The sequence below is a fragment of the Canis lupus genome, chromosome 22, assembly GCF_048164855.1.
Source record: "Canis lupus baileyi chromosome 22, mCanLup2.hap1, whole genome shotgun sequence".
NCBI classification, from domain to species: Eukaryota; Metazoa; Chordata; class Mammalia; order Carnivora; family Canidae; genus Canis; species Canis lupus.
This window is the reverse complement of record NC_132859.1, coordinates 51,900,063-51,913,098: the sequence shown is the minus strand read 5'-3', so window position 1 is coordinate 51,913,098 and position 13,036 is coordinate 51,900,063. Positions and strand designations below refer to the sequence as shown.

General features: G+C 44.1%; 1 protein-coding gene and 1 long non-coding RNA gene across 11 annotated transcripts in view; one reads left to right on the top strand and one right to left on the bottom strand.

Moving 5' to 3' along the window:
- Positions 1–13,036, top strand: part of SYNDIG1 (synapse differentiation inducing 1) — a 187,993-nt gene that overhangs the window by 35,693 nt on the left and 139,264 nt on the right. The gene's annotated exons all lie outside the window — the stretch shown is intronic.
- The window catches only part of LOC140614364 (uncharacterized), a 45,569-nt gene that overhangs the window by 9,746 nt on the left and 22,787 nt on the right, over positions 1–13,036 (bottom strand). For all 4 annotated transcript variants that reach the window (XR_012015261.1, XR_012015259.1, XR_012015262.1 and 1 more), the window contains 2 exons: positions 9,599–9,803; positions 8,416–8,533 (listed from right to left, as the gene is read on the bottom strand). This is a non-coding gene — a long non-coding RNA (uncharacterized lncRNA). The remainder of the gene's footprint in view (positions 1–8,415; positions 8,534–9,598; positions 9,804–13,036) is intronic.

The following is a 13,036-nucleotide window of genomic DNA, read 5'->3' as shown; positions in this document are numbered from 1 at the left end:
GACATTTAAAAATGTTTTTCACCCTTCTTTTTCTTCAGTGTTATAATTTTTACCTATTTCTAATTCTTTATTTCTCCCTCTCAAAAAAAAATCCCCTTGAGTTTCTTTGACCTATATCCAGCTTTTGTGGGCTTATTAAAGAGTTCTATCTTTCCAAAGTCGCACTAATGCAATTCACTTCATTTAATGTCTCATTACCAGCCCATATGTTCTTAGAAGCATGGAATTTTATCAGAATTCTTCTTTTCTTCTATATTTAAATATATTTTATCATATTTAATATGTGAAGTGATTGATGCCCAGCCCCTGTAAATCAAGCAAGCTTTCTTCCCCTTCTTTTAATTTAGTCTTTCTCTTGTGCAAGGATTGACCACCTGGCCTTGCAAAGACACGCTGTCTTCCCATGTGCACCACACTGCACACACCACAGTGAGGTGTGTGCTCCACTGGCACTCAGTTGGATGGTTTGGAAAAGCAAAACCTCCTTAGGAACTTTGGGTCTCTTTTCCAAAGTTAAATAGAAACTGGGGCTTTTAATCAACACTGGGGACTGTTGCTGTTAGACAGAAAACCCATGAGCTAGTGAAGAATGTCAGCAGCAGGAGCAGACATGCCGTGTTTGGCTAACAACTCTATGGAGAATTTTAAGATCATATGCCATGCTGATTTTAAATGTGACATGTGCATTCACTTCTGCTACAGGTAAAATGATGGCTAAGTACTATCAGAAACGGCTCTCCCAACCTGCACTGTCGAAATCTGTTTTTTCATTGGAAAGAGTACACGCTGTTGTATGGGGTGGAATTTGTCCTCAGCCTGATGCCCTAACAGGTTATTGAAATAAACAGCTAATGCGCCTGGCAGCCCAGGTGGCTCAGCGGTTTAGTGCCGCCTTAAGTCCGGTACAGATCCTGGAGACGTGGGATCGGGTCCCATGTTGGGTTCCCTGCATGGGGCCTGTTTCTCCTCTATCTCTCTCTCATAAATAAATAAATAAAATCTGGAGGAGGGGCATGATGGTGGAAGAGTAGGGTCCCCAAATCACCTGTCCCCACCAAATTACCTAGAAAACCTTCAAATTATCCTGAAAATCTACGAATTAGATTTAAAGAGATTTAAAGAGATTTAAAGAGAGACCAGCTGGAATGCTACAGTGAGAAGAGTTCGCGCTTCTATCAAGGTAGGAAAACGGGGAAAGAAGAAATAAAGAAGCAAAAGGCCTCCAAGGGGGAGGGGCCTGCGAGGAGCTGGACTGAGGCCGGGGCGAGTGTCCCCAGGACAGGAGAGCCCCGTCCCGGAGGAGCAGGAGCTGCACCGACCTTCCCGGGCAGAAAGGGGCTCGCAGGGGGTTGGAGCAGGACCCAGGAGCGCGGGGATGCCCTCGGGCTCCGGGGACACTAACAGGCACCTGCGCCCCGGGAGAGTGCGCCGAGCTCCCTAAGGGCTGCAGCGCGCACGGGGGACCCGGAGCAGCTCGGGGGGGCTCGGGGGCGGCTCCGCGGAGGGGGCTGCGGGGCGGGAGCAGCTCGGGGGGGCTCGGGGGCGGCTCCGCGGAGGGGGCTGCGGGGCGGGAGCAGCTCGGGGGGGCTCGGGGGCGGCTCCGCGGAAGGGGCTGCGGGGCGGGAGCGCGAATCCAACAGCGCAGGCCCCGGAGCACAGGGCACCGGGATACAGCCCAGATCCGGCCTCCCCCGGGACAGGCAGAGGCCGGGAGGGCCCAGGACAGCGAGGACGCTCCTGCCCCGAGCTGAGCAGATCAGCGACCCCGCCCCGGAGCCTCCAGGCCCTGCAGACGGAGAGCTCCGGAGCTACTGCGGGGGCTGACTCCAGGGCTCCAGAGCTGGCCCCGCCACTGCGGTGGTTCCTCCTGGGGCCTCACGGGGTAAACAGCCCCCACTGAGCCTCACAGTGGCCTCACCAGATAAGCAGCTTAAACATTACTAAGCGAGCCCTGCACCAGGCAGGGGCTGAGCAGCTCCCCCAAGTACTAACACCTGAAAATCACAACAGGCCCCTCCCCCAGAAGACCAGCTAGAAGGACAAGTTCCAGGGGAAGCCAAGGGACTTAAAGTATACAGAATCAGAAGATACTCCCCTGTGTTTATTTTTCTTTTGTTTTTTTTTTTTATTTGTTTGCGTCCCCCACCCCCTTTTTTCCCTTTCTTTTTCTTTCTCTTTTTCTTCTCTTGTTTTTCTTCCTTTTTACTTTCTTCTTTTTCTCTTTTCTTTCCTTCTTTCTCTCCTCTCTTTTTCTCCGTTTCCCAATACAACTTGTTTTTGGCCACTCTACACTGAGCAAAATGACTAGAAGGAAAAACTCACCTCAAAAGAAAGAATCAGAAACAGTCCTCTCTCCCACAGAGTTACAAAATCTGGATTACCATTCAATGTCAGAAAGCCAATTCAGAAGCACTATTATACAGCTACTGGTGGCTCTAGAAAAAAGCGTAAAGGACTCAAGAGACTTCATGACTGCAGAATTTAGATCCAATCAGGCAGAAAGTAAAAATCAATTGAATAAGATGCAATCCAAACTAGAAGTCCTAACGACGAGGGTTAACGAGGTGGAAGAACGAGTGAGTGACATAGAAGACAAGTTGATGGCAAAGAGGGAAACTGAGGAAAAAAGAGACAGACAATTAAAAGACCATGAAGACAGATTAAGGGAAATAAACGACGGCCTGAGGAAGAAAAACCTACATTTAATTGGGGTTCCCAAGGGCGCTGAAAGGGACAGAGGGCCAGAATATGTATTTGAACAAATCCTAGCTGAAAATTTTTCTAATCTGGGAAGGGAAACAGGCATTCAGATCCAGGAAATAGAGAGATCCCCCCCTAAAATCAATAAAAACCATTCAACCCCTCGACATTTAATAGTGAAGCTTGCAAATTCCAAAGATAAAGAGAAGATCCTTAAAGCAGCAAGAGACAAGAAATCCCTGACTTTTATGGGGAGGAGTACTAGGGTGACAGCAGACCTCTCCACAGAGACCTGGCAGGCCAGAAAGGGCTGGCAGGATATATTCAGGGTCCTAAATGAGAAGAACATGCGACCAAGATTACTTTATCCAGCAAGGCTCTCATTCAGAATGGAAGGAGAGATAAAGAGCTTCCAAGACAGGCAGCAACTGAAAGAATATGTGACCTCCAAACCAGCTCTGCAAGAAATTTTAAGGGGGACTCTTAAAATTCCCTTTAAGAAGAAGTTCAGTGGAACAATCCACAAAAACAAGGACTGAATAGATATCATGATGACACTAAACTCATACCTTTCAATAGTAACTCTGAACGTGAACGGGCTTAATGACCCCATCAAAAGGTGCAGGGTGTAAGACTGGATAAAAAAGCAGGACCCATCTATTTGCTGTCTACAAAAAACTCATTTTAGACAGAAGGATATCTACAGCCTGAAAATAAAAGGTTGGAGAACCATTTACCATTCGAATGGTCCTCAAAAGAAAGCAGGGGTAGCCATCCTTATATCAGATAAACTAAAATTTACCCCGAAGACTGTAGTGAGAGATGAAGAGGGACACTATATCATACTTAAAGGATCTATCCAACAAGAGGACTTAACAATCCTCAATATATATGCCCCGAATATGGGAGCTGCCAAATATTTAATCAATTAATAACCAAAGTGAAGAAATACTTAGATAATAATACACTTATTCTTGGTGACTTCAATCTAGCTCTTTCTACACTCGATAGGTCTTCTAAGCACAACATCTCCAAAGAAACGAGAGCTTTAAATGATACACTGGACCAGATGGATTTCACAGATATCTACAGAACTTTACATCCAAATCAACTGAATAAACATTCTTCTCAATTGCACCTGGAACTTTCTCCAGAATAGACCACATACTGGGTCACAAATCGGGTCTGAACCGATACCAAAAGATTGAGATCGTCCCCTGCATATTCTCAGACAATAACGCCTTGAAATTAGAACTAAATCACAACAAGAAGTTTGGAAGGACCTCAAACACATGGAGGTTAAGGACCATCCTGCCTAAAGATGAAAGGGTCAACCAGGAAATTAAGGAAGAATTAAAAAGATGCATGAAAACTAATGAGAATGAAGATACAACAATTCAAAATCTTTACGATGCAGCAAAAGCAGTCCTGAGGGGGAAATACATCACCATACAAGCATCCATTCAAAAACTGGAAAGAACTCAAATACAAAAGCTAACCTTACACATAAAGGAGCTAGAGAAAAACCAGCAAATAGATCCTACACCCAGGAGAAGAAGAGAGTTAATAAAGATTCGAGCAGAACTCAACGAAATCGAGACCAGAAGAACTGTGGAACAGATCAACAGAACCAGGAGTTGGTTCTTTGAAAGAATTAATAAGATAGGTAAACCATTAGCCAGCCTTATTAAAAAGAAGAGAGAGAAGACTCAAATTAATAAAATCATGAATGAGAAAGGAGAGATCACTACCAACACCCAGGAAATACAAGCAATTTTAAAAACATTATGAACAGCTATACACCAATAAATTAGGCAATCTAGAAGAAATGGACGCATTCCTGGAAAGCCACAAACTACCAAAACTGGAACAGGAAGAAATAGAAAACCTGAACAGGCCAATAACCAGGGAGGAAATTGAAGCAGTCATCAAAAACCTCCCAAGACACAAAAGTCCAGGGCCAGATGGCTTCCCTGGGGAATTCTATCCAACGTTTAAAGAAGAAACCATACCTATCCTACTAAAGCTGTTGGAAAGATAGAAAGAGATGGAGTACTTCCAAATTCGTTCTATGAGGCCAGCATCACCTTAATTCCAAAACCAGACAAAGACCCCACCAAAAAGGAGAATTACAGACCAATATCCCTGATGAACATGGATGCAAAAATTCTCAGCAAGATACTAGCCAATAGGATCCAAGAGTACATTAAGAAAATTATTCACCATGACCAAGTACGATTTATCCCCGGGACACAAGGGTGGTTCAACACTTGTAAAACAATCAGTGTGATTCTATCAGCAAGAGAAAAACCAAGAACCATATGATCCTCTCATTATATGCAGAGAAAGCATTTGACAAAATACAGCATCCATTCCTGATTAAAACTCTTCAGAGTGTAGGGATAGAGGGAACATTCCTCGACATCTTAAAAGCCATCTACGAAAAGCCCACAGCAAATATCATTCTCAATGGGGAAGCACTGGGAGCCTTTCCCCTAAGATCAGGAACAAGACAGGGATGTCCACTCTCACCACTGCTGTTCAACATAGTACTGGAAGTCCTAGCCTCAGCAATCAGACAACAAAAAGACATTAAAGGCATTCAAATTGGCAAAGAAGAAGTCAAACTCTCCCTCTTTGCAGATGACATGATACTCTACATAGAAAACCCAAAAGTCTCCACCCCAAGATTGCTAGAACTCATACAGCAATTTGGTAGCGTGGCAGGATACAAAATCAATGCCCAGAAGTCAGTGGCATTTCTATACACTAACAACGAGACTGAAGAAAGAGAAATTAAGGAGTCAATCCCATTTACAATTGCATCCAAAAGCATAAGATACCTAGGAATAAACCTAACCAAAGAGGTAAAGGATCTATACCCTAAACGCTACAGAACACTTCTGAAAGAAATTGAGGAAGACACAAAGAGATGGAAAAATATTCCATGCTCATGGATTGGCAGAATTAATATTGTGAAAATGTCAATGTTACCCAGGGCAATGTACACGTTTAATGCAATCCCTATCAAAATACCATGGACTTTCTTCAGAGAGTTAGAACAAATGGAACTGGAGGGTATTATGCTGAGTGAAATAAGTCAATCAGAGAAGGACAAATATTAAATGTTTTCAGTCATTTGGGGAATATAAATAATAGGAAAGGGAATAGAAGGGAAGGGAGAAAAATGGGTAGGAAATATCAGAAAGGGCAACAGAACATGAAGACTCCTAACTCTGGGAAACGAACTAGGGGTGGTGGAAGGGAAGGACGGCGGGGGTGGGGGTGAATGATTGATGGGCACTGGGGGGGCACTTGAGAGGATGAGCACTGGGTGTTATTCTGTATGTTGGTAAATTGAACACCAATAAAAAATAAATTCATTAAAAATAAATAAATAAATTAATTAATTAATTTAAAAAATCTAAAAAACTAAAGCAGCTAATGCTCTCACTGCCTCCTTGCGAGGTGCTGTTCACTGTGGTGACATCACAACCTAGATCCTGAAGGAGTGCGTTGATGAGCATGAGCATTACCCTGTTAGGGAAAGATGGAGGCCTTCCTGATCTGATTCATAGGCATGCATGGTCTGAATAGGAACAAAGGAATGAGTTTTCTCACACGTGGGGACTCAGGTTTATTTTCAGGTGGAAGTGAAGGTTAATGGGCTCACTTCCAGTGCCCACCTCTGCTGCCCTGAGCAAGGCCGCAGTGAGAGGCCATATGAGCACGTGAGAACTGCCCATGTAAAATGACCTGGCGTGGCATAAACCTTTATTCCACTTGGTGTTATTAGAAATCACATGTAAAGGACGGATTGGTACTGGTCCAGATTTATGAGCTTTGCAGAGAATCTTAACCATGCAAACAGTAGTGTGTGTACAGGCAGGGGTTGCTCACTGATGAGAGAGAAACAAGGGAAAGAAGCGTTTCTGATAGAGCCAAGAGTGACCCCTCTCCTGTCATTTAAGAAAATCTCTAGAACAAGGTGCAAATCTTTACATATGGTTGAAAATATATTAAAAGCTGATTTCTGATAATCAGCTGAGGGAACAGGGATAATAGATGCCTCATGAATTGTGCCATTAATTTTAATGATTCTGAGCAAAGCATGTTCCTAATACAAATAGCTGCCATTAGAAATGCCACTGTCACTCCCACTGCATGCCCAGTCCTCTCCTGAGGTCAGGCAGGAAGTCAGATGGCCAGCATGTATCAGGAAAGGAAGACCACAAGGACCAGCAAGCCCTCCTTTCACCGTCTGGACTGAGGAGCCAGTGGAGGAGCTCATCTCTGGGCAGACAGAAGATGAGCTCGGGCTGCGTGTCATCCCTGACCTCCAGGAGTATTTCAGCTTGCCCATTAGAGCTCACAAATGGCCTTATGTTTAATTTTTTTTAAAGATTTTATTCATTTATTTGAGAGAGCAAGAGTGGGGGGGGCAGAAGGAGAAGGAGAAGCAGACTTCCTGCTGAGCAGGGGGGAGGGGCAGAGGGAGAAGGAGAAGCAGACTCCCCACTGAGCAGGGAGCTGGATGCTGGGCTCAATCCCTGGACCCCAGGAGCATCTGAGCCCAAGGCAGATGCTTAACTGAGTCACTCAGGTGCCCCACAAATGGCATTTTAAAAGATGCCAAATGGTGACTGTAATGTTTTGTTAGAAATGAACAAATACTGCTTGAAGATCTTAATGCAACTATAATAAATACAATTAGAATAAAATGCCAGAAAAACTAGAAATACCTCATATGCTACAAAAAAGGGAGAGCCAGCACCTTCCTTTCCTCCAAGTTCTTAATCCCTTTTCTGTGAATTTTCATGGAATGTTGGGCTATTTGGGCATTTCTGTGTCAATTTAGAGAATCTGATGTTTCTAGTTGGCAAAAAAAAAAGCAAATACTCTTCTTTTTGTCTCTGTCTTGATTGAGGCAATGTGTCCCCTTCCTATTATTTATAGTGCTTTGATGTCCAGCTCTAACACATGCTTACTTAAAGCACAGCTTTTAAAATGCTGATCATATCAGACCTGTCTGTCAGAGCATCAGCACTGACCCAGAGGACCACGTGACAAAGAATATGGGGTCTCTACTCAGAAGTCTGTGCCGTGGGAGATCTGTTGCCCATAAAGCAAAATGAATCATGGCTCATGATTTGATGCTGACAGTTAGAACCCGTCTCCAGACCCAAGTGGGAGCTGGGGGGAGCCAAGGGAGGATTTTCTAATTATTGAAGGTAAATTGAAAACAACGGAAGCAGGTTGCTTACCACCTCTATAAACATTTTTTAAAAATGGAAAAAATGGGATTTCCTCAAACTAGCAAGAATCTGAAATAATTTGAAGCTTTTAGGAAAAGAAATATATCTATTTATTTACTAATCTAGGTATGTAACATATTTGCATATTTCATATATTTGATTATGTTGTAAATTCTGTTTTGTACTTTATATAACGGTATGTGCTTTGCTCTGAAAACTGTACTTCTACAGATGCTATATTAAGACCCTTGAAAGTCCTTATCCCATTGCCCTATGGGTGAATGTTTTTTGTCCCCCCAGAATTCCTGTGTTGAAGCCCTAGCCCTCAATGTATTTTGAGATGGAGCCTTTGGGAGGTAAGATTAGTTGAGGTCATGAGTGTGGGGTCCTTATGAGGGGATCAGTACCTTATAACAAGAGTAAGGGAGAGAACTGTTGTTGTTTCCCCATGGGTACGCACCTGGGAAAGGCTACATGAGGACAGAGGGAGAAAGAGGCCTTCTGCTAGTCAGGAAGAAGACCCACGCCAGAAAGCAAATCATCCAGCACCTTGACCTTGGACTTCCCAGGCTTCAGAACTGTAAGAAAATAAATGTCTGCTGTTTAAGCTGTTAATCTGTGTTTTTTGATGGTAGCCCAAGAGGACTTTCCAATACCTACAGTACACTGGCCCTGGGTTGTAGCTAAGGTGTCATATATGTGACACTGCTGAGAAGTAGCAACTCATGGAGGCTTTTCCCACCCATTTGCTGGATCCCATTTATTTGGGCCCTAAGCTAAGCTGTGCACAGCTAAGCTGCTGCATGGCCTACTGTTTCTGATGGGAGGTAGTATGGAGCAGAGGCTGGGGTAGGGGTTTGGAGGCCAGTCAGGCTGGGTTCAAATCCTAGTTTTGCCACTTGTTATCTGTGTGGCCGTCAGACCTGACTTTACCTCTCTGTACCTCAGCATCCTCTTCTGGAAATGGTGGTAGTAATAATAAGGACCATTTTACAGGATACAGTTGTGACATACGGAACTAGGGGATGCTTGGTCCATGTTGCTTCTGATATTATCCATCCCTCACACTATAGACTGTACCTTATGAAGCTAAAGAGAATTTCACTCATCGTGTCTCATCCAGGTGTACCTTCTGCACACTTACCTCTACAGGCCCAAAACTCCTTACAGGCTAACACCTCCAACTTTCTACCAGTTTCCTAATAGTGAGTGGAAGATCATTCAGCCTATCCCAGGGCAAGCTGCAAGGGCTAGAGAGTGAATGCCCTGGAATCAGCTCTTGACCAGTGATGGACAGGGAGTTGGTGTACATATGCCCCAGTTCCCTTGCCCCTCACATCAGACTATTCTGAATGCAATGTTTGACATAGTCTCTCAGACTTCCCAGAAAGATTGAGCCCTAGCTGCCTGCAGCAGAAACTGGCTTTATAATAGCACACACTTTCTTGGCTTCTCTCTGTTCCCTGCCTTACTCACCACTACCTGTCCAGCGCTTCCTGGAACCACCCCCAAAATAAATGATTTTTATTCCAGTCCTTCCAGGGCTGCTAATAGCATGTATTGGGCACCACTGTGGACATAGGAATCGTATAGCTTTATTGAAATGATCAGTTGTTCTGTATATGTGCTTCCTTTCTGCTTACCAAATGAGTTCTGTCCCAGGACCAGCAGGAAGCAGGGACTGATGTGTCACCCTGGGAGACAGTGTCACGTGACTTTGCTCATGCATTGGTGCTGCTCCAATTCACAACCTCTTCAGGGTGAGTCACAACCCAGGCACACACAAGAGTGAATCTCAGGGAGAGAGAATCTCTCTGGATCCTCAAAATTAATGTTCCTTTGTAGAATCTAATAGGAAAGAATGTGACTTTGAAACATTCATTTGAACTTGGTAGCTATCTTAATGACTTTTAAGAGGGTCATTCCCTCTTCCATGGATGTATCATCGAAAATCTCTTAAAAACAGACTAATTTGATGGGCAGCCTGGGTGGCTCAGTGGTTTAGCGCCACCTTCAGCCCAAGGCCTGATCCTGGAGATTGTGGAATCGAGTCCCACGTGGGGCTCCCTGCATGGGGCCTGCTTCTCCCTCTGCCTATGTCTCTGCCTCTCTCTCTCTTTCTCTGTATCTCTCATGAATAAATAAATAAAATCTTTAAAAAAAAAGAGAACATACTAATTTGCTTTCCCAGATCAAATGCATATCCACCACAGTGCATTGCCATCTGGCTTCTGATCAGAAAGGTGTGAAGGCCTGTAGGTCTGTCTTCTGGCCATAAAGGTAATATAAAAGATCATTGAAGTAAGGTAGCATACTAGCAACCATGTTATAAAGTGTCATCAGACCTATGTTTCTGATGTATCTAGAAAGCATCTTCAAGAGAGTTTTATCTGTGGGCAGCCCAGGTGGCTCAGCGGTTTAGCACTGCCGTCAGCCCAGGGTGTGATTCTGGAGACCTAGGATCGAGTCCCATGTCAGGCTCCCTGCATGGAGCCTGCTTCTCGCTCTGCCTGTGTCTCTGCCTCTCTTTCTCTCTGTGTCTCTCATGAATAAATAAATAAAATCTTTAATTAAAAAAGAGTTTTATCTGTAATTATATTTATTCTACTTTAAATTCTGACTAGTTAAGAACTTCATTGGATATGGACTTATACAAAATTATGCTCAATGCTCATTTGGAAGTCATAGCATTAAGCATATTACACTTGTTTTCCAAATTTCAAAGGTCCTTCATCCCAGATATGTGAATGGTCCTTTGCCCCAGATTCATGGTCAGGTCTCAGAAGCTGTGGTCAAGTGAGGCTGGTGAGCAAGCCAGGGCCTCTTCCCTTCCTCTCACTGGCTCCTTTCTGAGAATGGTGGGAGAAGGCTGGCTTCTCCTGCTAGAAAAAGGGCTGCTGATATATGGAAATCTACATCAGGAGTGGGTTGCTAACAAATGGTATTTATCACCCAGGGCATGACAAAGACATGTGGCAATATAACAAGATGGGGTAACCAGCCAATTAAATACATAGGTGATGCTAACAAGGTGAAGGGAAAGATTAGGGGTAAAATTAAATAAAACCAGGGGAGAGGTCAGTACTCTAAATATATATTTTGATGTCCAGAACTGGCTGTAAGCTCACCAGCAGCAATGCAAAGAGGGAGACACAATCAGCAACATGACTCACAGTGTCCAAGTGGTAAAAATAGATCAAGGACTCATGAGAAGCTCATCTATTTCTGTTCCCGAGATGAGATGTGAAGTTCTCATTGAAGCAACACTGCACTGCAATAAGCAGCATCCCCCAAAATACCCCACTGGGAATACCTCCCCCAATTCTCCAGTCTCACTTACCCTGCTTTAGCTTTTTCATGACCCTTATCTACATAGATAATTAAATTCATGGTCTGTATCCCATTCTTAGGTATACCATAAGCTTGGCAAGGACAAAGGGCCCTGGCTGGCTCCCTGACGTACCCCCGACATGGATACAGCATCTGTTACAGGGCAAGTGGTCAGTGTGTATTTGTTGAATAATTGGATTGAAGAAATTTCATGTCATCAGGATTTTTCCTTACAAAGTGGATCCGTGGGATTGAATGAGGGCAGTTCTATGCTCTGCAGACATTCATGGTGTGTGGGTCTCTGATGGCTTGTTTCAGTGCACTGTACATTGTGGTGTATCTCATCCAAGGATCAAATAGATGACATATGTAATAGCCCATTAATAACAAAAAAATGTTTAAAGAAGCCAATTGAAAGAAAATGGGGGATAGTGGAGATTGAGACAAATGGAAGAGACCCCCGCAAGCTGGGCTGGGCAACAATCAGCCAACCTGTGTGCTGGCCAGCCCTAACCTTGGCTGTGGGTCTCTGTCTACGGCTGTAAGGCTCCTGGTGAGCTGGGTCCTAGGGTTTATTGCATGGAAATTCTTAGCTTTCAGTTTTCTTAAGGGTAGATCAAGCTCTAAACTTGAAGTCTATAGTTCATAAAGACTAACTTTCACTTCAAAGTAGTAAAAGAAAGGCAGTGGGGGCCAACAGAAAGTTGGGGATGGAAGTGGAGCCAAGGTGGGGATGGAGGTAGAAAGGCAGGGGTTGGTTTATGCTGGGTCTCCTAAGGTACACTAAGGTCTTTGGGGCACACCATAGGAGCAGTGTCACTGAAGGAATGTATATAGGGGTGTCACAAAATTGATCACATAGCTGAAAGACCCCTATGCTGTTGCATAGCAATGGCTGTCAGGGAAGATCTAGGATATGTTGAGATGGTCTGGGTGAAAGATGGTAATAGTTTGATACAGGATGACAAGGGAGATGAGTGGAAGAATCAGCAAGACTTGTCCATGGCATGATTTTGAGGAGGTAGTGATAACAAAGAGCTTCAAGGTTTGGGACTCGGACAGGTAGTGATTCACAGACACAGGGTGAGGTGAAGGACCAGCCAAGGGTTTGGTGCTCTCAGTCTGATGCTTTTGAAAGGTTCCAGTGGGGATTCTAGGGATCTGGTGGTTATTGGCACACAGGTGGTATTTGGCACCGTGGATGACAAGGATACTGATGAGTGAGACAAGATTTAAATCCAACATTTGAATGCTGGACAGAGAAGAATTACCTGGTAGAGACTATGTTGGAAGACCTGAAGAGGGAGCAGGAAACACAGGAGACAGGGCAGCTAGAGAAGCCATGGGCAAAATTATCTGGAGAAGGAAGTTGCCAAGGGGTCATGTGTTTCTGAAAGTCAAGCATTGTGAGGTGTGAATGTATCTTCTTGACTCACTGACATTTAGGCCATGGGTTCTCTCAGTGGAATGGTGGGGAGGGAACCATATTGGTTCCTATACACTCCTGCCCCAGATCTGCCCTCTTCACTTAACCTTGAAGCTAAATTGGGTAGATTTGAGGTATCCAAATTAGTTTCTTATACCATGGGATTGATTTTTCAGTGACACTGCAACATTTTTAATAAAACTTAAATTAAGTAGAATCCCAAGTGGCCTCCATGCACATTTGTGGTTTCATACAGTATTCTATCCACCAGGTTAAGGTGTGTCTGCTGATGGCAGAATAAAGCATCCTCCTGAGGACACCAGAA